This window comes from Podarcis tiliguerta, assembly GCF_965153285.1.
Source record: "Podarcis tiliguerta genome assembly, chromosome: 6".
Taxonomy (NCBI): Eukaryota; Metazoa; Chordata; class Lepidosauria; order Squamata; family Lacertidae; genus Podarcis; species Podarcis tiliguerta.
Window position 1 is genome coordinate 87,779,866 of NC_139539.1, and position 23,348 is coordinate 87,803,213.

The window sequence follows — 23,348 nt, forward strand, 5'->3', positions numbered from 1 at the left end:
TGATGATAAAAACCGACCTGTTTCCACCGAAAAACCTTTCAGGGGATCGTTTGCAACAGTTTGGCACCATTTTTGAGTGAATTCCAAAACGCCAGATTTTTGCTGAAATTCTGACCGTGCGGCTTAGGGATTTTTTCAAAAAAAAGTTTTTCAGACATCGAGGGCTAATTCTGTTTCCAATGATAAAAACCCATCTGTTTCCTCCAAAAAACCTTTCAGGGGATCATTTGCACCAGTTTGTCACTATTTTTTGAGTGAATTCCAAAACGCCAGATTTTTGCTGAAATTGTGACCGCGCGGCTTAGGCATTTTTTTAAAAAAAGTTTTTCAGACGTCGACGGCTAATTCTGTTTCTGATGATAAAAACCCACCTGTTTCTGCCAAAAAACCTTTCAGGGGATCGTTTGCAACAGTTTGGCACCATTTTTGAGTGAATTCCAAAACGCCAGATTTCTGCTGAAATTGTGACCGCGCGGCTTAGGGATTTTTTCAAAAAAAAGTTTTTCAGACATCGAGGGCTAATTCTGTTTCCAATGATAAAAACCCATCTGTTTCCTCCAAAAAACCTTTCAGGGGATCGTTTGCAACAGTTTGGCAACATTTTTGAGTGAATTCCAAAACGCCAGATTTTTGCTGAAATTGTAACCGCGCGGCTTAGGGATTTTTTTAAAAAAAGTTGTTCAGACGTCGACGGCTAATTCTGTTTCTGATGATAAAAACCCACCTGTTTCCGCCAAAAAACCTTTCAGGGGATCGTTTGCAACAGTTTGGCACCATTTTTGAGTGAATTCCAGAATGCCAGATTTTTGCTGAAATTGTGACCGCGCGGCTTAGGGATTTTTTTTTAAAAAAAGTTGTTCAGACGTCGACGGCTAATTCTCTTTCTGATGTTAAAAACCCATCTCTTTCCACCGAAAAACCTTTCAGGGGTTCGTTTGCAACAGTTTGGCACCATTTTTGAGTGAATTCCAAAACGCCAGATTTTTGCTGAAATTGTGACCGCGCGGCTTAGGGATTTTTTCAAAAAAAGTTTTTCAGACGTCGACGGCTAATTCTGTTTCTGATGATAAAAACCCACCTGTTTCCGCCAAAAAACCTTTCAGGGGATCGTTTGCAACAGTTTGGCACCATTTTTGAGTGAATTCCAGAATGTCAGATTTTTGCTGAAATTCTGACCGTGCGGCTTAGGGAGTTTTTTTAAAAAAAGTTGTTCTGACGTCGAAGGCTAATTCTGTTTCTGATGATAAAAACCCACCTGTTTCCGCCAAAAAACCTTTCAGGGGATCGTTTGCAACAGTTTGGCACCATTTTTGAGTGAATTCCAGAATGTCAGATTTTTGCTGAAATTCTGACCGCGCGGCTTAGGGATTTTTTTAAAAAAAAGTTGTTCAGACATCGAGGGCTAATTCTGTTTCCAATGATATAAACCCATCTCTTTCCACCGAAAAACCTTTCAGGGGTTCGTTTGCAACAGTTTGGCACCATTTTTGAGTGAATTCCAAAACGCCAGATTTTTGCTGAAATTGTGACCGCGCGGCTTAGGCATTTTTTTAAAAAAAGTTTTTCAGACGTCGACGGCTAATTCTGTTTCTGATGATAAAAACCCACCTGTTTCTGCCAAAAAACCTTTCAGGGGATCGTTTGCAACAGTTTGGCACCATTTTTGAATGAATTCCAAAACGCCAGATTTTTGCTGAAATTCTGACCGCGCGGCTTAGGGAGTTTTTTAAAAAAAAGTTGTTCAGACGTCGAAGGCTAATTCTGTTTCTGATGATAAAAACCCACCTGTTTCCGCCAAAAAACCTTTCAGGGGATCGTTTGCAACAGTTTGGCACCATTTTTGAGTGAATTCCAAAACGCCAGATTTCTGCTGAAATTGTGACCGCGCGGCTTAGGGATTTTTTCAAAAAAAAGTTTTTCAGACATCGAGGGCTAATTCTGTTTCCAATGATAAAAACCCATCTGTTTCCTCCAAAAAACCTTTCAGGGGATCGTTTGCAACAGTTTGGCAACATTTTTGAGTGAATTCCAAAACGCCAGATTTTTGCTGAAATTGTAACCGCGCGGCTTAGGGATTTTTTTAAAAAAAGTTGTTCAGACGTCGACGGCTAATTCTGTTTCTGATGATAAAAACCCACCTGTTTCCGCCAAAAAACCTTTCAGGGGATCGTTTGCAACAGTTTGGCACCATTTTTGAGTGAATTCCAGAATGCCAGATTTTTGCTGAAATTGTGACCGCGCGGCTTAGGGATTTTTTTTTTAAAAAAGTTGTTCAGACGTCGACGGCTAATTCTCTTTCTGATGTTAAAAACCCATCTCTTTCCACCGAAAAACCTTTCAGGGGTTCGTTTGCAACAGTTTGGCACCATTTTTGAGTGAATTCCAAAACGCCAGATTTTTGCTGAAATTGTGACCGCGCGGCTTAGGGATTTTTTCAAAAAAAGTTTTTCAGACGTCGACGGCTAATTCTGTTTCTGATGATAAAAACCCACCTGTTTCCGCCAAAAAACCTTTCAGGGGATCGTTTGCAACAGTTTGGCACCATTTTTGAGTGAATTCCAGAATGTCAGATTTTTGCTGAAATTCTGACCGTGCGGCTTAGGGAGTTTTTTTAAAAAAAGTTCTTCTGACGTCGAAGGCTAATTCTGTTTCTGATGATAAAAACCCACCTGTTTCCGCCAAAAAACCTTTCAGGGGATCGTTTGCAACAGTTTGGCACCATTTTTGAGTGAATTCCAGAATGTCAGATTTTTGCTGAAATTCTGACCGCGCGGCTTAGGGATTTTTTTAAAAAAAAGTTGTTCAGACGTCGACGGCTAATTCTGTTTCTGATGATAAAAACCCACCTGTTTCCGCCAAAAAACCTTTCAGGGGATCGTTTGCAACAGTTTGGCACCATTTTTGAGTGAATTCCAAAACGCCAGATTTCTGCTGAAATTGTCACTTCGCGGCTTAGGGATTTTTTCAAAAAAAAGTTGTTCAGACATCGAGCGCTAATTCTGTTTCCAATGATATAAACCCATCTCTTTCCACCGAAAAACCTTTCAGGGGATCGTTTGCAACAGTTTAGCACCATTTTTGAGTGAATTCCAGAATGTCAGATTTTTGCTGAAATTCTGACCGCGCGCCTTAGGGATTTTTTCAAAAAAAGTGTTTCAGACATCGACGGCTAATTCTGTTTCTGATGATAAAAACCCACCTGTTTCCACCGAAAAACCTTTCAGGCGATCGTTTGCAACAGTTTGGCACCATTTTTGAGTGAATTCCAGAATGTCAGATTTTTGCTGAAATTGTGACCGCGCGGCTTAGGGATTTTTTTTTAAAAAAGTTGTTCAGACGTCGAAGGCTAATTCTGTTTCTGATGATAAAAACCCACCTGTTTCCGCCAAAAAACCTTTCAGGGGATCGTTTGCAACAGTTTGGCACCATTTTTGAGTGAATTCCAAAACGCCAGATTTTTGCTGAAATTGTGACCGCGCGGCTTAGGGATTTTTTCAAAAAAAGTGTTTCAGACATCGACGGCTAATTCTGTTTCTGATGATAAAAACCCACCTGTTTCCACCGAAAAACCTTTCAGGGGATCGTTTGCAACAGTTTGGCACCATTTTTGAGTGAATTCCAAAACGCCAGATTTTTGCTGAAATTCTGACCGTGCGGCTTAGGGATTTTTTCAAAAAAAAGTTGTTCAGACGTCGAGGGCTAATTCTGTTTCTGATGATAAAAACCCATCTGTTTCCACCATAAAACCTTTCGGGGGATCATTTGCAACAGTTTGTCACCATTTTTGAGTGAATTCCAAAACGCCAGATTTTTGCTGAAATTGTGACCGCGCGGTTTAGGGATTTTTTCAAAAAAGGTTGTTCAGACGTCGAGGGTTAATTCTGTTTCCGATGATAAAAACCCATCTGTTTCCACCGAAACACCTTTCAGGGGATCGTTTGCAACAGTTTGGCACCATTTTTGAGTGAATTCCAGAATGTCAGATTTTTGCTGAAATTCTGACCGCGCGGCTTAGGGATTTTTTTTTTAAAAGTTGTTTAGACATCGACGGCTCATTCTGTTTCTGATGATAAAAACCCATCTGTTTCCGCCAAAAAACCTTTCAGGGGATCGTTTGCAACAGTTTGGCACCATTTTTGAGTGAATTCCAGAATGTCAGATTTTTGCTGAAATTGTGACCGCGCGGCTTAGGGATTTTTTCAAAAAAAAGTTGTTCAGACGTCGAAGGCTAATTCTGTTTCTGATGATAAAAACCCATCTGTTTCCGCCAAAAAACCTTTCAGGGGATCGTTTGCAACAGTTTGGCACCATTTTTGAGTGAATTCCAGAATGTCAGATTTTTGCTGAAATTGTGACCGCGCGCCTTAGGGATTTTTTCAAAAAAGGTTGTTCAGACGTCGAGGGTTAATTCTGTTTCCGATGATAAAAACCCATCTGTTTCCACCGAAACACCTTTCAGGGGATCGTTTGCAACAGTTTGGCACCATTTTTGAGTGAATTCCAGAATGTCAGATTTTTGCTGAAATTGTGACCGCGCGGCTTAGGGATTTTTTTAAAAAAAGTTGTTCAGACGTCGAGGGTTAATTCTGTTTCCGATGATAAAAACCCATCTGTTTCCACCGAAACACCTTTCAGGGGATCGTTTGCAACAGTTTGGCACCATTTTTGAGTGAATTCCAGAATGTCAGATTTTTGCTGAAATTGTGACCGCGCAGCTTAGGGATTTTTTTTAAAAAAGTTGTTCAGACGAGGATGGCTAATTCTGTTTCTGATGATAAAAACCCACCTGTTTCCACCGAAAAACCTTTCAGGGGATCGTTTGCAACAGTTTGGCACCATTTTTGAGTGAATTCCAAAACGCCAGATTTTTGCTGAAATTCTGACCGTGCGGCTTAGGGATTTTTTCAAAAAAAGTGTTTCAGACGTTGAATTTTTGAGTGAATTCCAGAATGTCAGATTTTTGCTGAAATTCTGACCGCGCGGCTTAGGGATTTTTTTTTTTTAAAAGTTGTTTAGACATCGACGGCTAATTCTGTTTCTGATGATAAAAACCCAACTGTTTCCGCCAAAAAACCTTTCAGGGGATCGTTTGCAACAGTTTGGCACCATTTTTGAGTGAATTCCAGAATGTCAGATTTTTGCTGAAATTCTGACCGCGCGGCTTAGGGATTTTTTTAAAAAAAAGGTTGTTCAGACGTCGACGGCTAATTCTCTTTCTGATGTTAAAAACCCATCTCTTTCCACCGAAAAACCTTTCAGGGGATCGTTTGCAGCAGTTTGGCACCATTTTTGAGTGAATTCCAAAACGCCAGATTTTTGCTGAAATTGTGACCCCGCGGCTTAGGGATTTTTTCAAAAAAAGTGTTTCAGACGTCGAAGGCTAATTCTGTTTCTGATGATAAAAACCCATCTGTTTCCGCCAAAAAACCTTTCAGGGGATCGTTTGCAACAGTTTGGCACCATTTTTGAGTGAATTCCAAAACGCCAGATTTCTGCTGAAATTGTGACCGCGCGGTTTAGGGATTTTTTCAAAAAAAGTTGTTCAGACGAGGACGGCTAATTCTGTTTCTGATGATAAAAACCCATCTGTTTCCGCCAAAAAACCTTTCAGGGGATCGTTTGCAACAGTTTGGCACCATTTTTGAGTGAATTCCAAAACGCCAGATTTCTGCTGAAATTGTGACCGCGCGGCTTAGGGATTTTTTCAAAAAAAAGTTGTTCAGACATCGAGGGCTAATTCTGTTTCCAATGATAAAAACCCATCTGTTTCCTCCAAAAAACCTTTCAGGGGATCGTTTGCAACAGTTTGGCACCATTTTTGAGTGAATTCCAAAACGCCAGATTTTTGCTGAAATTCTGACCGCGCGGCTTAGGAATTTTTTTTTTAAAATGTTGCTCAGCTGTTGAAGGCTAATTCTCTTTTGGATGATAAAAACCCATCTGTTTCCTCCAAAAAACCTTTCATGGAATCGTTTGCAACAGTTAGGCACCATTTTTGAGTGAATTCCAAAACGCCAGATTTTGGCTGAAATTCTGACCGTGCGGCTTAGGGATTTTTTCAAAAAAAGTGTTTCAGACATTGAATTTTCGAGTGAATTCCAGAATGTCAGATTTTTGCTGAAATTCTGACCGCGCGGCTTAGGGATTTTTTTTTTTTTTTAAAGTTGTTTAGACATCGACGGCTAATTCTGTTTCTGATGATAAAAACCCATCTGTGTCCGCCAAAAAACCTTTCAGGGGATCGTTTGCAACAGTTTGGCACCATTTTTGAGTGAATTCCAGAATGTCAGATTTTTGCTGAAATTCTGACCGCGCGGCTTAGGGATTTTTTTTAAAAAAAGTTGTTCAGACGTCGACGGCTAATTCTCTTTCTGATGTTAAAAACCCATCTCTTTCCACCGAAAAACCTTTCAGGGGATCGTTTGCAGCAGTTTGGCACCATTTTTGAGTGAATTCCAAAACGCCAGATTTTTGCTGAAATTGTGACCGCGCGGCTTAGGGATTTTTTCAAAAAAAGTGTTTCAGACATCGAAGGCTAATTCTGTTTCTGATGATAAAAACCCATCTGTTTCCGCCAAAAAACCTTTCAGGGGATCGTTTGCAACAGTTTGGCACCATTTTTGAGTGAATTCCAAAACGCCAGATTTCTGCTGAAATTGTGACCGCGCGGCTTAGGGATTTTTTCAAAAAAAAGTTGTTCAGACATCGAGGGCTAATTCTGTTTCCAATGATAAAAACCCATCTGTTTCCTCCAAAAAACCTTTCAGGGGATCGTTTGCAACAGTTTGGCACCATTTTTGAGTGAATTCCAGAATGTCAGATTTTTGCTGAAATTCCGACCGCGCGGTTTAGGGATTTTTTCAAAAAAGGGTGTTCAGACGTCGAGGGCTAATTCTGTTTCCGATGATAAAAACCCATCTGTTTCCACCGAAAAACCTTTCAGGGGATCGTTTGCAACAGTTTGGCACCATTTTTGAGTGAATTCCAAAACGCCAGATTTTTGCTGAAATTGTGACCGTGCGGCTTAGGGATTTTTTCAAAAAAAGGTGTTTCAGACGTTGAATTTTTGAGTGAATTCCAGAATGTCAGATTTTTGCTGAAATTCTGACCGCGCGGCTTAGGGATTTTTTTTTTTAAAGTTGTTTAGACATCGACAGCTAATTCTGTTTCTGATGATAAAAACCCATCTGTGTCCGCCAAAAAACCTTTCAGGGGATCGTTTGCAACAGTTTGGCACCATTTTTGAGTGAATTCCAGAATGTCAGATTTTTGCTGAAATTCTGACCGTTCGGCTTAGGGATTTTTTTAAAAAAAAGTTGTTCAGACGTCGACGGCTAATTCTCTTTCTGATGTTAAAAACCCATCTCTTTCCACCGAAAAACCTTTCAGGGGATCGTTTGCAGCAGTTTGGCACCATTTTTGAGTGAATTCCAAAACGCCAGATTTTTGCTGAAATTCTGACCGCGCGGCTTAGGGATTTTTTTTTTAAAATGTTGCTCAGCTGTTGAAGGCTAATTCTCTTTTGGATTATAAAAACCCATCTGTTTCCTCCAAAAAACCTTTCATGAAATCTTTTGCAACAGTTAGGCACCATTTTTGAGTGAATTCCAAAACGCCAGATTTTGGCTGAAATTCTGACCGTGCGGCTTAGGGATTTTTTCAAAAAAGGGTGTTCAGACGTCGAGGGCTAATTCTGTTTCCGATGATAAAAACCCATCTGTTTCCACCGAAAAACCTTTCAGGGGATCGTTTGCAACAGTTTGGCACCATTTTTGAGTGAATTCCAAAACGCCAGATTTTTGCTGAAATTCTGACCGTGCGGCTTAGGGATTTTTTCAAAAAAAGTGTTTCAGACGTTGAATTTTTGAGTGAATTCCAGAATGTCAGATTTTTGCTGAAATTCTGACCGCGCGGCTTAGGGATTTTTTTTTTTAAAGTTGTTTAGACATCGACAGCTAATTCTGTTTCTGATGATAAAAACCCATCTGTGTCCGCCAAAAAACCTTTCAGGGGATCGTTTGCAACAGTTTGGCACCATTTTTGAGTGAATTCCAGAATGTCAGATTTTTGCTGAAATTCTGACCGTTCGGCTTAGGGATTTTTTTAAAAAAAGTTGTTCAGACGTCGACGGCTAATTCTGTTTCTGATGATAAAAACCCATCTGTTTCCACCGAAAAACCTTTCAGGGGATCCTTTTCAACTGTTTGGCACCATTTTTGAGTGAATTCCAAAACGCCAGATTTCTGCTGAAATTCTGACCGCGCGGCTTAGGGATTTTTTCTAAAAAAAGTTGTTCAGACATCGAGGGCTAATTCTGTTTACGATGATAAAAACCCATCTGTTTCCTCCAAAAAACCTTTCAGGGGATCGTTTGCAACAGTTTGACACCATTTTTGAGTGAATTCCAAAACGCCAGATTTTTGCTGAAATTGTGACCGCGCGGCTTAGGTATTTTTTTAAAAAAAGTTGTTCAGACGTCGAGGGCTAATTCTGTTTCTAATGATAAAAACCCATCTGTTTCCACCGAAAAACCTTTCAGGGGATCGTTTGCAACAGTTTGGCACCATTTTTGAGTGAATTCCAGAATGTCAGATTTTTGCTGAAATTCTGACCGCGCGGCTTAGGGATTTTTTCAAAAAAAAGTTGTTCAGACGTCGAAGGCTAATTCTGTTTCTGATGATAAAAATCCATCTGTTTCCGCCAAAAAAGCTTTCAGGGGATCGTTTGGAACAGTTTGGCACCATTTTTGAGTGAATTCCAGAATGTCAGATTTTTGCTGAAATTGTGACCGCGCGGCTTAGGGATTTTTTTTTTAAAAAGTTGTTCAGACGTCGAAGGCTAATTCTGTTTCTGATGATAAAAACCCACCTGTTTCCGCCAAAAAACCTTTCAGGGGATCGTTTGCAACAGTTTGGCACCATTTTTGAGTGAATTCCAAAACGCCAGATTTCTGCTGAAATTGTAACCGCGCCTTAGGGATTTTTTTTAAAAAAAAAGCTGTTCAGACATCGAGGGCTAATTCTGTTTCCAATGATAAAAACCCATCTGTTTCCTCCAAAAAACCCTTCAGGGGATCGTTTGCAACAGTTTGGCACCATTTTTGAGTGAATTCCAAAACGCCAGATTTTTGCTGAAATTGTGACCGCGCGGCTTAGGGATTTTTTTAAAAAAAGTTGTTCAGACGTCGACGGCTAATTCTGTTTCTGATGATAAAAACCCATCTGTTTCCACCGAAAAACCTTTCAGGGGATCGTTTGCAACAGTTTGGCACGATTTTTGAGTGAATTCCAGAATGTCCGATTTTTGCTGAAATTCTGACCGCGCGGCGTAGGGATTTTTTTTAAAAAAAGTTGTTCAGACTTCGACGGCTAATTCTGTTTCTGATGATAAAAACCCACCTGTTTCCGCCAAAAAACCTTTCAGGGGATCGTTTGCAATAGTTTGGCACCATTTTTGAGTGAATTCCAAAACGCCAGATTTCTGCTGAAATTGTGACTTCGCGGCTTAGGGATTTTTTCAAAAAAAAGTTGTCCAGACATCGACGGCTAATTCTGTTTCCAATGATAAAAACCCATCTCTTTCCACCGAAAAACCTTTCGGGGGATCATTTGCAACAGTTTGTCACCATTTTTGAGTGAATTCCAGAATGTCAGATTTTTGCTGAAATTCTGACCGTGCGGCTTAGGGATTTTTTCAAAAAAAAGTTGTTCAGACGTCGAGGGCTAATTCTGTTTCTGATGATAAAAACCCATCTGTTTCCACCATAAAACCTTTCGGGGGATCATTTGCAACAGTTTGTCACCATTTTTGAGTGAATTCCAAAACGCCAGATTTTTGCTGAAATTGTGACCGCGCGGTTTAGGGATTTTTTCAAAAAAAGGTGTTCAGACGAGGACGGCTAATTCTGTTTTGATGATAAAAACCCATCTGTTACCACCAAAAAACCTTTCAGGGGATCATTTGCAACAGTTTGTCACCATTTTTGAGTGAATTCCAAAACGCCAGATTTTTGCTGAAATTGTGACCGCGCGGTTTAGGGATTTTTTCAAAAAAAGGTGTTCAGACGTCGAGGGCTAATTCTGTTTCCGATGATAAAAACCCATCTGTTTCCACCGAAAAACCTTTCAGGGGATCGTTTGTAGCAGTTTGGCACCATTTTTGAGTGACTTCCAGAATGTCAGATTTTTGCTGAAATTGTGACCGTGCGGTTTAGGGATTTTTTCAAAAAAAAGTTGTTCAGACGTCGAGGGCTAATTCTGTTTCTGATGATAAAAACCCACCTGTTTCCACCATAAAACCTTTCGGGGGATCATTTGCAACAGTTTGTCACCATTTTTGAGTGAATTCCAAAACGCCAGATTTTTGCTGAAATTGTGACCGCGCGGTTTAGGGATTTTTTCAAAAAAAGGTGTTCAGACGAGGACGGCTAATTCTGTTTTGATGATAAAAACCCACCTGTTTCCACCAAAAAACCTTTCAGGGGATCATTTGCAACAGTTTGTCACCATTTTTGAGTGAATTCCAAAACGCCAGAGATTTGCTGAAATTGTGACCGCGCGGCTTAGGGATTTTTTAAAAAAAAGTTGTTCAGACGAGGACGGCTAATTCTGTTTCTGATGATAAAAACCCACCTGTTTCCGCCAAAAAACCTTTCAGGGGATCGTTTGCAACAGTTTGGCACCATTTTTGAGTGAATTCCAGAATGTCAGATTTTTGCTGAAATTCTGACCGCGCGGCTTAGGGATTTTTTCAAAAAAAAGTTGTTCAGACGTCGAGGGCTAATTCTGTTTCTGATGATAAAAACCCATCTGTTTCCACCATAAAACCTTTCGGGGGATCATTTGCAACAGTTTGTCACCATTTTTGAGTGAATTCCAAAACGCCAGATTTTTGCTGAAATTGTGACCGCGCGGTTTAGGGATTTTTTCAAAAAAAGGTGTTCAGACGAGGACGGCTAATTCAGTTTAGATGATAAAAACCCACCTGTTTCCACCAAAAAACCTTTCAGGGGATCATTTGCAACAGTTTGTCACCATTTTTGAGTGAATTCCAAAACGCCAGATATTTGCTGAAATTGTGACATCGCGGCTTAGGGATTTTTTTTAAAAAAGTTGTTCAGACGAGGACGGCTAATTCTGTTTCTGATGATAAAAACCCACCTGTTTCCGCCGAAAAACCTTTCAGGGGATCGTTTGCAACAGTTTGGCACCATTTTTGAGTGAATTCCAGAATGTCAGATTTTTGCTGAAATTCTGACCACGCGGCTTAGGGATTTTTTCAAAAAAAAGTTGTTCAGACGTCGAAGGCTAATTCTGTTTCTGATGATAAAAACCCATCTGTTTCCGCCAAAAAACCTTTCAGGGGATCGTTTGCAACAGTTTGGCACCATTTTTGAGTGAATTCCAGAATGTCAGATTTTTGCTGAAATTCTGACCGCGCGGCTTAGGGATTTTTTAAAAAAAAAGTTGTTCAGACGTGGAGGGCTAATTCTGTTTCTGATGATAAAAACCCATCTGTTTCTTCCAAAAAACCTTTCAGGGGATCATTTGCAACAGTTTGGCACCATTTTTGAGTGAATTCCAGAATGTCAGATTTTTGCTGAAATTCTGACCGCGCGGCTTAGGGATTTTTTTTTTAAAAAGTTGTTCAGACGTCGACGGCTAATTCTGTTTCTGATGATAAAATCCCACCTGTTTCCGCCAAAAAACCTTTCAGGGAATCGTTTGCAACAGTTTGGCACCATTTTTGAGTGAATTCCAAAACGCCAGATTTCTGCTGAAATTGTGACTTCGCGGCTTAGGGATTTTTTCAAAAAAAAGTTGTTCAGACATCGAGGGCTAATTCTGTTTCCAATGATAAAAACCCATCTCTTTCCACCGAAAAACCTTTCAGGGGATCGTTTGCAACAGTTTGGCACCATTTTTGAGTGAATTCCAAAATGCCAGATTTTTGCTGAAATTGTGACCGCGCGGCTTAGGGATTTTTTCAAAAAAAGTTGTTCAGACGTCGACGGCTAATTCTGTTTCTGATGATAAAAACCCACCTGTTTCCACCGAAAAACCTTTCAGGGGATCGTTTGCAACAGTTTGGCACCATTTTTGAGTGAATTCCAGAATGTCAGATTTTTGCTGAAATTCTGACCGCGCGGCTTAGGGATTTTTTCAAAAAAAAGTTGTTCAGACGTCGAGGGCTAATTCTGTTTCTGATGATAAAAACCCATCTGTTTCCACCATAAAACCTTTCGGGGGATCATTTGCAACAGTTTGTCACCATTTTTGAGTGAATTCCAAAACGCCAGATTTTTGCTGAAATTTTGACCGCGCGGTTTAGGGATTTTTTCAAAAAAAGGTGTTCAGACGAGTACGGCTAATTCTGTTTCTGATGATAAAAACCCATCTGTTTCCGCCAAAAAACCTTTCAGGGGATCGTTTGCAACAGTTTGGCACCATTTTTGAGTGAATTCCAGAATGTCAGATTTTTGCTGAAATTCTGACCGCGCGGCTTAGGGATTTTTTTTTTTAAAAAGTTGTTCAGACGTCGACGGCTAATTCTGTTTCTGATGATAAAATCCCACCTGTTTCCGCCGAAAAACCTTTCAGGGAATCGTTTGCAACAGTTTGGCACCATTTTTGAGTGAATTCCAAAACGCCAGATTTCTGCTGAAATTGTGACTTCGCGGCTTAGGGATTTTTTCAAAAAAAAGTTGTTCAGACATCGAGGGCTAATTCTGTTTCCAATGATAAAAACCCATCTCTTTCCACCGAAAAACCTTTCAGGGGATCGTTTGCAACAGTTTGGCACCATTTTTGAGTGAATTCCAAAACGCCAGATTTTTGCTGAAATTGTGACCGCGCGGCTTAGGGATTTTTTCAAAAAAAGTTGTTCAGACGTCGACGGATAATTCTGTTTCTGATGATAAAAACCCACCTGTTTCCACCGAAAAACCTTTCAGGGGATCGTTTGCAACAGTTTGGCACCATTTTTGAGTGAATTCCAGAATGTCAGATTTTTGCTGAAATTCTGACCGCGCGGCTTAGGGATTTTTTCAAAAAAAAGTTGTTCAGACGTCGAGGGCTAATTCTGTTTCTGATGATAAAAACCCATCTGTTTCCACCATAAAACCTTTCGGGGGATCATTTGCAACAGTTTGTCACCATTTTTGAGTGAATTCCAAAACGCCAGATTTTTGCTGAAATTGTGACCGCGCGGTTTAGGGATTTTTTCAAAAAAAGGTGTTCAGACTTGTACGGCTAATTCTGTTTTGATGATAAAAACCCATCTGTTTCCACCAAAAAACCTTTCAGGGGATCATTTGCAACAGTTTGTCACCATTTTTGAGTGAATTCCAAAACGCCAGATTTTTGCTGAAATTGTGACCGCGAGGTTTAGGGATTTTTTCAAAAAAAGGTGTTCAGACGAGGACGGCTAATTCTGTTTTGATGATAAAAACCCACCTGTTTCCACCAAAAAACCTTTCAGGGGATCATTTGCAACAGTTTGTCACCATTTTTGAGTGAATTCCAAAACGCCAGAGATTTGCTGAAATTGTGACCGCGCGGCTTAGGGATTTTTTTAAAAAAAATTGTTCAGACGAGGACGGCTAATTCTGTTTCTGATGATAAAAACCCACCTGTTTCCGCCAAAAAACCTTTCAGGGGATCGTTTGCAACAGTTTGGCACCATTTTTGAGTGAATTCCAGAATGTCAGATTTTTGCTGAAATTGTGACCGCGCGGTTTAGGGATTTTTTCAAAAAAAGGTGTTCAGACGAGGACGGCTAATTCTGTTTTGATGATAAAAACCCATCTGTTTCCACCAAAAAACCTTTCAGGGGATCATTTGCAACAGTTTGTCACCATTTTTGAGTGAATTCCAAAACGCCAGATTTTTGCTGAAATTGTGACCGCGCGGTTTAGGGATTTTTTCAAAAAAACGTGTTCAGACGTCGAGGGCTAATTCTGTTTCCGATGATAAAAACCCATCTGTTTCCACCGAAAAACCTTTCAGGGGATCGTTTGCAACAGTTTGGCACCATTTTTGAGTGAATTCCAGAATGTCAGATTTTTGCTGAAATTGTGACCGCGCGGCTTAGGGATTTTTTTAAAAAAAGTTGTTCAGACGAGGACGGCTAATTCTGTTTCTGATGATAAAAACCCACCTGTTTCCGCCGAAAAACCTTTCAGGGGATCGTTTGCAACAGTTTGGCACCATTTTTGAGTGAATTCCAGAATGTCAGATTTTTGCTGAAATTCTGACCGCGCGGCTTAGGGATTTTTTAAAAAAAAAGTTGTTCAGACTTCGACGGCTAATTCTGTTTCTGATGATAAAATCCCACCTGTTTCCGCCAAAAAACCTTTCAGGGGATTGTTTGCAACAGTTTGGCACCATTTTTGAGTGAATTCCAAAACGCCAGATTTCTGCTGAAATTGTGACTTCGCGGCTTAGGGATTTTTTCAAAAAAAAGTTGTTCAGACATCGAGGGCTAATTCTGTTTCCAATGATAAAAACCCATCTCTTTCCACCGAAAAACCTTTCAGGGGATCGTTTGCAACAGTTTGGCACCATTTTTGAATGAATTCCAAAACGCCAGATTTTAGGTGAAATTGTGACCGCTCGGCTTAGGGATTTTTTCAAAAAAAGTTGTTCAGACGTCGACGGCTAATTCTGTTTCTGTTGATAAAAACCCACCTGTTTCCACCGAAAAACCTTTCAGGGGATCGTTTGCAGGAGTTTGGCACCATTTTTGAGTGAATTCCAGAATGTCAGATTTTTGCTGAAATTCTGACCGCGCGGCTTAGGGATTTTTTCAAAAAAAAGTTGTTCAGACGTCGAGGGCTAATTCTGTTTCTGATGATAAAAACCCTTCTGTTTCCACCATAAAACCTTTCGGGGGATCATTTGCAACAGTTTGTCACCATTTTTGAGTGAATTCCAAAACGCCAGATTTTTGCTGAAATTGTGACCGCGCGGTTTAGGGATTTTTTCAAAAAAAGGTGTTCAGACGAGGACGGCTAATTCTGTTTTGATGATAAAAATCCATCTGTTTTCACCAAAAAACCTTTCAGGGGATCATTTGCAACAGTTTGTCACCATTTTTGAGTGAATTCCAAAACGCCAGATTTTTGCTGAAATTGTGACCGCGCGGTTTAGGGATTTTTTCAAAAAAAGGTGTTCAGACGTCGAGGGCTAATTCTGTTTCCGATGATAAAAACCCATCTGTTTCCACCGAAAAACCTTTCAGGGGATCGTTTGCAGCAGTTTGGCACCATTTTTGAGTGAATTCCAGAATGTCAGATTTTTGCTGAAATTGTGACGGCGCGGCTTAGGGATTTTTTTTAAAAAAGTTGTTCAGACGAGGACGGCTAATTCTGTTTCTGATGATAAAAACCCACCTGTTTCCACCGAAAAACCTTTCAGGGGATCGTTTGCAACAGTTTGGCACCATTTTTGAGTGAATTCCAGAATGTCAGATTTTTGCTGAAATTCTGACCGCGCGGCTTAGGGATTTTTTCAAAAAAAAGTTGTTCAGACGTCGAGGGCTAATTCTGTTTCTGATGATAAAAACCCATCTGTTTCCACCATAAAACCTTTCGGGGGATCATTTGCAACAGTTTGTCACCATTTTTGAGTGAATTCCAAAACGCCAGATTTTTGCTGAAATTGTGACCGCGCGGTTTAGGGATTTTTTCAAAAAAAGGTGTTCAGACGAGGACGGCTAATTAAGTTTTGATGATAAAAACCCACCTGTTTCCACCAAAAAACCTTTCAGGGGATCATTTGCAACAGTTTGTCACCATTTTTGAGTGAATTCCAAAACGCCAGATATTTGCTGAAATTGTGACCGCGCGGCTTAGGGATTTTTTTAAAAAAAGTTGTTCAGACGAGGACGGCTAATTCTGTTTCTGATGATAAAAACCCACCTGTTTCCGCCGAAAAACCTTTCAGGGGATCGTTTGCAACAGTTTGGCACCATTTTTGAGTGAATTCCAAAACGCCAGATTTTTGCTGAAATTGTGACCGCGCGGCTTAGGGATTTTTTCAAAAAAAGTTTTTCAGACGTTGACGGCTAATTCTGTTTCTGATGATAATAACGCACCTGTTTCCACCGAAAAACCTTTCAGGGGATCGTTTGCAACAGTTTGGCACCATTTTTGAGTGAATTCCAGAATGTCAGATTTTTGCTGAAATTCTGACCGCGCGGCTTAGGGATTTTTTCAAAAAAAAGTTGTTCAGACGTCGAAGGCTAATTCTGTTTCTGATGACAAAAACCCATCTGTTTCCGCCAAAAAACCTTTCAGGGGATCGTTTGCAACAGTTTGGCACCATTTTTGAGTGAATTCCAGAATGTCAGATTTTTGCTGAAATTCTGACCGCGCGGCTTAGGGATTTTTTCAAAAAAAAGTTGTTCAGACGTGGAGGGCTAATTCTGTTTCTGATGATAAAAACCCATCTGTTTCTTCCAAAAAACCTTTCAGGGGATCATTTGCAACAGTTTGGCACCATTTTTGAGTGAATTCCAGAATGTCAGATTTTTGCTGAAATTCTGACCGCGCGGCTTAGGGATTTTTTTAAAAAAAAGTTGTTCAGACGTCGACGGCTAATTCTGTTTCTGATGATAAAATCCCACCTGTTTCCGCCAAAAAACCTTTCAGGGAATCGTTTGCAACAGTTTGGCACCATTTTTGAGTGAATTCCAAAACGCCAGATTTCTGCTGAAATTGTGACTTCGCGGCTTAGGGATTTTTTCAAAAAAAAGTTGTTCAGACATCGAGGGCTAATTCTGTTTCCAATGATAAAAACCCATCTCTTTCCACCGAAAAACCTTTCAGGGGATCGTTTGCAACAGTTTGGCACCATTTTTGAGTGAATTCCAAAACGCCAGATTTTTGCTGAAATTGTGACCGCGCGGCTTAGGGATTTTTTCAAAAAAAGTTGTTCAGACGTCGACGGCTAATTCTGTTTCTGATGATAAAAACCCACCTGTTTCCACCGAAAAACCTTTCAGGGGATCGTTTGCAACAGTTTGGCACCATTTTTGAGTGAATTCCAGAATGTCAGATTTTTGCTGAAATTCTGACCGCGCGGCTTAGGGATTTTTTCAAAAAAAAGTTGTTCAGACGTCGAGGGCTAATTCTGTTTCTGATGATAAAAACCCATCTGTATCCACCATAAAACCTTTCGGGGGATCATTTGCAACAGTTTGTCACCATTTTTGAGTGAATTCCAAAACGCCAGATTTTTGCTGAAATTGTGACCGCGCGGTTTAGGGATTTTTTCAAAAAAAGGTGTTCAGACGAGTACGGCTAATTCTGTTTTGATGATAAAAACCCACCTGTTTCCACCAAAAAACCTTTCAGGGGATCATTTGCAACAGTTTGTCACCATTTTTGAGTGAATTCCAAAACGCCAGAGATTTGCTGAAATTGTGACCGCGCGGCTTAGGGATTTTTTTAAAAAAAGTTGTTCAGACGAGGACGGCTAATTCTGTTTCTGATGATAAAAACCCACCTGTTTCCGCCGAAAAACCTTTCAGGGGATCGTTTGCAACAGTTTGGCACCATTTTTGAGTGAATTCCAGAATGTCAGATTTTTGCTGAAATTGTGACCGCGCGGCTTAGGGATTTTTTTAAAAAAAGTTGTTCAGACGAGGACGGCTAATTCTGTTTCTGATAATAAAAACCCACCTGTTTCCGCCGAAAAACCTTTCAGGGGATCGTTTGCAACAGTTTGGCACCATTTTTGAGTGAATTCCAGAATGTCAGATTTTTGCTGAAATTCTGACCGCGCGGCTTAGGGATTTTTGTAAAAAAAAGTTGTTCAGACGTCGAGGGCTAATTCTGTTTCTGATGATAAAAACCCATCTGTTTCCACCAAAAAACCTTTCAGGGGATCATTTGCAACAGTTTGGCACCATTTTTGAGTGAATTCCAGAATGTCAGATTTTTGCTGAAATTCTGACCGCGCGGCTTAGGGATTTTTTAAAAAAAAAGTTGTTCAGACGTCGACGGCTAATTCTGTTTCTGATGATAAAATCCCACCTGTTTCCGCCAAAAAACCTTTCAGGGGATTGTTTGCAACAGTTTGGCACCATTTTTGAGTGAATTCCAAAACGCCAGATTTCTGCTGAAATTGTGACTTCGCGGCTTAGGGATTTTTTCAAAAAAAAGTTGTTCAGACATCGAGGGCTAATTCTGTTTCCAATGATAAAAACCCATCTCTTTCCACCGAAAAACCTTTCAGGGGATCGTTTGCAACAGTTTGGCACCATTTTTGAATGAATTCCAAAACGCCAGATTTTAGGTGAAATTGTGACCGCGCGGCTTAGGGATTTTTTCAAAAAAAGTTGTTCAGACGTCGACGGCTAATTCTGTTTCTGTTGATAAAAACCCACCTGTTTCCACCGAAAAACCTTTCAGGGGATCGTTTGCAAGAGTTTGGCACCATTTTTGAGTGAATTCCAGAATGTCAGATTTTTGCTGAAATTCTGACCGCGCGGCTTAGGGATTTTTTCAAAAAAAAGTTGTTCAGACGTCGAGGGCTAATTCTGTTTCTGATGATAAAAACCCATCTGTTTCCACCATAAAACCTTTCGGGGGATCATTTGCAACAGTTTGTCACCATTTTTGAGTGAATTCCAAAACGCCAGATTTTTGCTGAAATTGTGACCGCGCGGTTTAGGGATTTTTATAAAAAAAGGTGTTCAGACGAGGACGGCTAATTCTGTTTTGATGATAAAAATCCATCTGTTTCCACCAAAAAACCTTTCAGGGGATCATTTGCAACAGTTTGTCACCATTTTTGAGTGAATTCCAAAACGCCAGATTTTTGCTGAAATTGTGACCGCGCGGTTTAGGGATTTTTTCAAAAAAAGGTGTTCAGACGTCGAGGGCTAATTCTGTTTCCGATGATAAAAACCCATCTGTTTCCACCGAAAAACCTTTCAGGGGATCGTTTGCAGCAGTTTGGCACCATTTTTGAGTGAATTCCAGAATGTCAGATTTTTGCTGAAATTGTGACGGCGCGGCTTAGGGATTTTTTTTAAAAAAGTTGTTCAGACGAGGACGGCTAATTCTGTTTCTGATGATAAAAACCCACCTGTTTCCACCGAAAAACCTTTCAGGGGATCGTTTGCAACAGTTTGGCACCATTTTTGAGTGAATTCCAGAATGTCAGATTTTTGCTGAAATTCTGACCGCGCGGCTTAGGGATTTTTTCAAAAAAAAGCTGTTCAGACTTCGAGGGCTAATTCTGTTTCTGATGATAAAAACCCATCTGTTTCCACCATAAAACCTTTCGGGGGATCATTTGCAACAGTTTGGCACCATTTTTGAGTGAATTCCAAAACGCCAGATTTCTGCTGAAATTGTGACTTCGCGGCTTAGGGATTTTTTCAAAAAAAAGTTGTTCAGACATCGAGGGCTAATTCTGTTTCCAATGATAAAAACCCATCTCTTTCCACCGAAAAACCTTTCAGGGGATCGTTTGCAACAGTTTGGCACCATTTTTGAGTGAATTCCAAAACGCCAGATTTTTGCTGAAATTCTGACCGCGCGGCTTAGGGATTTTTTCAAAAAAAAGTTGTTCAGACGTCGAGGGCTAATTCTGTTTCTGATGATAAAAACCCATCTGTTTCCACCATAAAACCTTTCGGGGGATCATTTGCAACAGTTTGTCACCATTTTTGAGTGAATTCCAAAACGCCAGATTTTTGCTGAAATTGTGACCGCGCGGTTTAGGGATTTTTTCAAAAAAAGGTGTTCAGACGAGTACGGCTAATTCTGTTTTGATGATAAAAACCCATCTGTTTCCACCAAAAAACCTTTCAGGGGATCGTTTGCAACAGTTTGGCACCATTTTTGAGTGAATTCCAAAACGCCAGATTTTTGCTGAAATTCTGACCGCGCGGCTTAGGGATTTTTTCAAAAAAAAGTTGTTCAGACGTCGAGGGCTAATTCTGTTTCTGATGATAAAAACCCATCTGTTTCCACCATAAAACCTTTCGGGGGATCATTTGCAACAGTTTGTCACCATTTTTGAGTGAATTCCAAAACGCCAGATTTTTGCTGAAATTGTGACCGCGCGGTTTAGGGATTTTTTCAAAAAAAGGTGTTCAGACGAGTACGGCTAATTCTGTTTTGATGATAAAAACCCATCTGTTTCCACCAAAAAACCTTTCAGGGGATCATTTGCAACAGTTTGTCACCATTTTTGAGTGAATTCCAAAACGCCAGATTTTTGCTGAAATTGTGACCGCGCGGTTTAGGGATTTTTTCAAAAAAACGTGTTCAGACGTCGAGGGCTAATTCTGTTTCCGATGATGAAAACCCATCTGTTTCCACCGAAAAACCTTTCAGGGGATCGTTTGCAACAGTTTGGCACCATTTTTGAGTGAATTCCAGAATGTCAGATTTTTGCTGAAATTGTGACCGCGCGGCTTAGGGATTTTTTTAAAAAAAGTTGTTCAGAAGAGGACGGCTAATTCTGTTTCTGATGATAAAAACCCACCTGTTTCCGCCGAAAAACCTTTCAGGGGATCGTTTGCAACAGTTTGGCACCATTTTTGAGTGAATTCCAGAATGTCAGATTTTTGCTTAAATTCTGACCGCGCGGCTTAGGGATTTTTTTAAAAAAAAGTTGTTCAGACGTCGAGGGCTAATTCTGTTTCTGATGATAAAAACCCATCTGTTTCCACCAAAAAACCTTTCAGGGGATCATTTGCAACAGTTTGGCACCATTTTTGAGTGAATTCCAGAATGTCAGATTTTTGCTGAAATTCTGACCGCGCGGCTTAGGGATTTTTTTAAAAAAAAGTTGTTCAGACGTCGACGGCTAATTCTGTTTCTGATGATAAAATCCCACCTGTTTCCGCCAAAAAACCTTTCAGGGGATTGTTTGCAACAGTTTGTCACCATTTTTGAGTGAATTCCAAAACGCCAGATTTTTGCTGAAATTGTGACCGCGCGGTTTAGGGATTTTTTCAAAAAAAGGTGTTCAGACAAGGACGGCTAATTCTGTTTTGATGATAAAAACCCATCTGTTTCCACCTAAAAAACTTTTCAGGGGATCATTTGCAACAGTTTGGCACCATTTTTGAGTGAATTCCAGAATGTCAGATTTTTGCTGAAATTCTGACCGCGCGGCTTAGGGATTTTTTTTTTTAAAAAGTTGTTCAGACGTCGAGGGCTAATTCTGTTTCTGATGATAAAAACCCATCTGTTTCCACCATAAAACCTTTCGGGGGATCATTTGCAACAGTTTGTCACCATTTTTGAGTGAATTCCAAAACGCCAGATTTTTGCTGAAATTGTGACCGCGCGGTTTAGGGATTTTTTCAAAAAAAGGTGTTCAGACGAGGACGGCTAATTCAGTTTTGATGATAAAAACCCACCTGTTTCCACCAAAAAACCTTTCAGGGGATCATTTGCAACAGTTTGTCACCATTTTTGAGTGAATTCCAAAACGCCAGATATTTGCTGAAATTGTGACCGCGCGGCTTAGGGATTTTTTTAAAAAAAGTTGTTCAGACGAGGACGGCTAATTCTGTTTCTGATGATAAAAACCCATCTGTGTCCGCCGAAAAACCTTTCAGGGGATCGTTTGCAACAGTTTGGCACCATTTTTGAGTGAATTCCAGAATGTCAGATTTTTGCTGAAATTCTGACCGCGCGGCTTAGGGATTTTTTCAAAAAAAAGTTGTTCAGACGTCGAAGGCTAATTCTGTTTCTGATGATAAAAACCCATCTGTTTCCGCCAAAAAACCTTTCAGGGGATCGTTTGCAACAGTTTGGCACCATTTTTGAGTGAATTCCAGAATGTCAGATTTTTGCTGAAATTCTGACCGCGCGGCTTAGGGATTTTTTCAAAAAAAAGTTGTTCAGACGTGGAGGGCTAATTCTGTTTCTGATGATAAAAACCCATCTGTTTCTTCCAAAAAACCTTTCAGGGGATCATTTGCAACAGTTTGGCACCATTTTTGAGTGAATTCCAGAATGTCAGATTTTTGCTGAAATTCTGACCGCGCGGCTTAGGGATTTTTTTAAAAAAAAGTTGTTCAGACGTCGACGGCTAATTCTGTTTCTGATGATTAAATCCCACCTGTTTCCGCCAAAAAACCTTTAAGGGAATCGTTTGCAACAGTTTGGCACCATTTTTGAGTGAATTCCAAAACGCCAGATTTCTGCTGAAATTGTGACTTCGCGGCTTAGGGATTTTTTCAAAAAAAAGTTGTTCAGACATCGAGGGCTAATTCTGTTTCCAATGATAAAAACCCATCTCTTTCCACCGAAAAACCTTTCAGGGGATCGTTTGCAACAGTTTGGCACCATTTTTGAGTGAATTCCAAAACGCCAGATTTTTGCTGAAATTGTGACCGCGCGGCTTAGGGATTTTTTCAAAAAAAGTTGTTCAGACGTCGACGGCTAATTCTGTTTCTGATGATAAAAACCCACCTGTTTCCACCGAAAAACCTTTCAGGGGATCGTTTGCAGCAGTTTGGCACCATTTTTGAGTGAATTCCAGAATGTCAGATTTTTGCTGAAATTGTGACCGCGCGGCTTAGGGATTTTTTTAAAAAAAGTTGTTCAGACGAGGACGGCTAATTCTGTTTCTGATGATAAAAACCCATCTCTTTCCACCGAAAAACCTTTCGGGGGATCATTTGCAACAGTTTGTCACCATTTTTGAGTGAATTCCAAAACGCCAGATTTTTGCTGAAATTGTGACCGCGCGGTTTAGGGATTTTTTCAAAAAAAGGTGTTCAGACGAGGACGGCTAATTCTGTTTTGATGATAAAAACCCACCTGTTTCCACCAAAAAACCTTTCAGGGGATCATTTGCAACAGTTTGTCACCATTTTTGAGTGAATTCCAAAACGCCAGACATTTGCTTAAATTGTGACCGCGCGGCTTAGGGATTTTTTTAAAAAAAGTTGTTCAGACGCGGACGGCTAATTCTGTTTCTGATGATAAAAACCCACCTGTTTCCGCCGAAAAACCTTTCAGGGGATCGTTTGCAACAGTTTGGCACCATTTTTGAGTGAATTCCAGAATGTCAGATTTTTGCTGAAATTGTGACCGCGCGGTTTAGGGATTTTTTCAAAAAAACGTGTTCAGACGTCGAGGGCTAATTCTGTTTCCGATGATAAAAACCCATCTGTTTCCACCGAAAAACCTTTCAGGGGATCGTTTGCAACAGTTTGGCACCATTTTTGAGTGAATTCCAGAATGTCAGATTTTTGCTGAAATTGTGACCGCGCGGCTTAGGGATTTTTTTAAAAAAAGTTGTTCAGACGAGGACGGCTAATTCTGTTTCTGATGATAAAAACCCACCTGTTTCCGCCGAAAAACCTTT